A 3,687-nucleotide genomic window follows, 5' to 3' on the forward strand; every position below is an offset into this window, starting at 1 on the left:
CAAGCCCTTAGTTCAAGCCCCAAAATCGGCATACACACATAAACACACACACACATATACACACACACACACACAAACACACACACAAAAGGCAACATATTAACATGCATAAAAATATCATAGAAATGTAGATGGCAAATTGAGAAAATGATTGTAGCAAATTAAATTGTATTTCTATAGTTTAATAGATATAAATCATATATCTAAAATGAAATTATCTATCTATCTATCTATCTATCTATCTATCTATCTGTCTGTCTGTCTATCTATCTATCTGGAGAGTATGCTTGTACTTTGGCTTGAACTCAATGGCATAGGTACTGTCACTAAGCTTTTTTCCTCAAGGTTGGTACCAGTTCGGGTTCAGCTCCTTTTCCACCTATTTGATGATTAATAAGAATCTCATGGACTTCTCTACTTGGGCTAGCATTGAGCTGTGATCTTCTTATCTCAGCTTCCTGAGTAGCTAGGATTACAGGTGTGAGCCACTGGTACCTGGCTAACTTATGCTCTTGATACTAACAAAAGCAATCAAGCTCACTGAAGAGTTATAGGCATAAGCACATAACTTTTGGGTCAAAACCTGACTCAAAAATAATTATTCAATTTCCATCCCTTAGTGTCATTTTTCTATTGAGATGAAGCATGTTAAAATAATTTATGATCTTGGAGACATTTAAAAATCATGTCTACCTATGGAGAACTTTCCTTTTTCCTATTTTCAACTATTAGTTCACATATAATCTACATCAGAATAATCTAAGCTCTGAGATAAAAAATATTTCAGTGTGCATTTTTCACCAATGATCTTACATAACCCATGAAGATTGCAGTATTTTCAAGACATTTTTTGCACTGTTGTGGTCAGGGGTTTCAGTGCTCGGGCCTCCTCAGAGTCACCCCCCCCCCCCTTAGATGCACTAGCATCCTTTGTAAGGGTTACAAAGGCAGGAAAAACAGTACTTGTCTTTTCATTGCAATTCATCATCCTCCATAACAAAAGAAACCCAGAGTGCACACATCTTGGTGACCCAGAGGGGAAAGCCCAGGAGGGAGCAAGCACTTACTCTCACCCTAAAGGATCAATGTGAGTATTCTGGATTTTTCTACAGGATAAAACTGGGATGCCTTTTCTCTTTAAAAATTCCCACACTGCTTCCCAAAGTTTTTCTTTATATCACATAAAAAATTAATATGTACATTAACCTTTGTTAATGAGAAAACAAAGGGACGATGTTGTATGAATGGCAAAATGTGCTGGCTGATTCAAAGCAAAGGAGAAAAGATTGAAGGAGAAAGAAAAAGTCAGACTGAGGTGAAATAAGCAGTAGATATAGGTGGCAATAAAGTGGAAATTGAGGAGAAGGCTATCAGTAGGGAGTATGAAAGTACTCAAGAGTCAATTCGCCAATTCAGGGAAGAACCCAGTAATGCTGAGTTTAAATGGTCTGGTGATTCTTTCTAGAATAATGAATCATCCAAACAAATCTTCAATCGACGGTTTCTCTTATGTTTTTAGTGAATTCTTAGATTGTTTTATGAAGTGAGATTTAATTACATCAGTTTTCATAGGTAGCATTAATGTGATTACTGCTAGACTGGCTAAAGCATGCATAACTATCTTAGTTGTATTTGGTTTAACATGGCCTAAAAATGAAAGGTGACAACTTAATATGAAGATAATAAGATAAAATGTAGAAGAAAAGGAATTAAAGTATTGTCCTCAGACTCTATGCAACATTTGCTGTCGATTTTCTACTTTGTCTTGCCTGTTGAAAGGCTACCAAATCTATTTTTTTAATCTTTGTTCCCTTGATAATTTGTTAAGTGTTTATGTCATTTGACATTACTCCAAATATGATGTTCAGTGAAAATCTAATCCTCCATATAAGGAGTAAGAACACTAGTAAAAATGCTCAAAGCAACCTTTTCAGGTCGTTTGAGAGCAATAAAAGGCATATAAGAAAAGAAGGAAAAATACTAAGAAAAGCAGAGTTTATGTCCTTTCTATTTCCTCCTTCTCATTCCCATTTTCACAGGTATCTATAGCTCAGGAAAACCTGCAGGCTTTCTGTCACAGTAGACATGAAATCTTGATGCCAAGGAGTGACAGGAAGAGCTAAATTAGATTTAGAACTCCTCAAAGTCCTCCTCTTCACGATGTTATCAGACAGACAAAGAAAATGTTATAATGACGAAAGTGTCTGTATAGGTTGGGGGTGTAGCTCAGTGGTAGAGCACTTGCCTAGCATATGCTAAGTCCTGAGTTCAACCCCCTAGTACCCACCCCCACCCCAAAAGTCAGTGTAGGACAGGGTTTATAGCTCAGTGACAGAATACTTGCATAGCAAGCAAACAAGCTGTGTGATCATTCTTCAGCACAACAAAAGATGTGGACAGCCAGTATGAAAGGAAGACATCACAAAATAATCATAAACATACATGCATCTAAATATGACACAAAATTGGAAGAATTGAAGACCTAGAAAAAATATTTTAAAAGTGATATAGTAGATCTTTTTCTGGTTCATAAGCATATGATTGGATCCTCACATATTTGCATGACATGTATCTCCCTTAAACCTTGTTATGATGTGGGCACATTACCCATCTGACCCCCCCCCAAAAAAAAAGAAAAGAAAGTGATCTAGTAGACAGAAGAACGACAAGAAAGTAGATGTGAATTGCAATAGAAATCAACTAGATTGGACAAATGTCCATAGGTGATGTATACATCCGTAACAGAATGCAATCATATAGAATTTTCTCTAAGTGAACTCATATGTTAGGCCATAAACCATATTTTAAAAGATTGTATTCATACAAATTATTTTTTCTGACAATAATGGAATGAAATTGGAAATCAGTAATGGAGGGAATTTGGAAATTAGTAAATATAAAAAAAAAGCAATATAGTTTATATTCTTTGTGCTACCATAGAGTGAAGCCAGGGCTTGTTCATACTGGCAAATATTCACTATACCACTTGAGTCACATCTCCAACCTCCACTGATTTTTGTATTTTGTTGAGATAGCAACTAAGTATTTTCCCCAGGATAGCCTCAAACTTACAATCCTTATGTCTATGCCTCTCAAGTAGTGTTCTCAAGTACCGTGCCTGGCTGTGCAACAACTACTTCAGGACACATCACACAAGACTTTCACACAGAAAACTATAAAACCAAAAGAAATTAAAGACAAATGAATGGATCAGGAGACAATATAGTATTTTGTAAGATAGCAATACTCAGTCTTCAGGTCTATGAGTTTTGTCCAATCTGTATTTAGTTGCTTCCAGTACTGCTTTGTAGTTTGCAATGTGAAAGCCCTACCAAAACATCATAAAAAATTAATTAAAAACTGCATGACAAGAGATACAGAATTAACAAATATTATAAGGTAATAGAGTAGAAAACCTAGAAAAAAAACTATTAGCAAAATTTAAGTGTAAAATAGATAACATCAAAATCCAACAAATTAGATTAAATAGGTTAGTTGATAGGTGCTATTGGGGAAACCTACTCACACTATATAAAACAAAGAAAAACTGAAACAGTAGGTACTAGGAAGTATTGTATGTATTAAATAAATACATATGAAAACCAATTTTACTAAGAAAATTGGATAAATATACAAGACTGTTCTTTTATAACTGAATTTATTCATAATATTGTTTTCTATATTCAC

At 34.9% G+C, this 3,687-nt stretch overlaps 1 non-coding gene across 1 annotated transcript; it reads left to right on the plus strand.

The window, feature by feature from the left end:
* The first annotated feature begins 2,514 nt into the window (after positions 1 to 2,514).
* On the plus strand, positions 2,515 to 2,617 carry LOC125350969. The gene has a single exon (XR_007210872.1). It is a non-coding gene; the product is annotated as a small nucleolar RNA U13 (small nucleolar RNA).
* Positions 2,618 to 3,687: the final 1,070 nt, after the last annotated feature.

Source organism: Perognathus longimembris, chromosome 4 (genome assembly GCF_023159225.1).
Source record: "Perognathus longimembris pacificus isolate PPM17 chromosome 4, ASM2315922v1, whole genome shotgun sequence".
Classification (NCBI taxonomy): domain Eukaryota; kingdom Metazoa; phylum Chordata; class Mammalia; order Rodentia; family Heteromyidae; genus Perognathus; species Perognathus longimembris.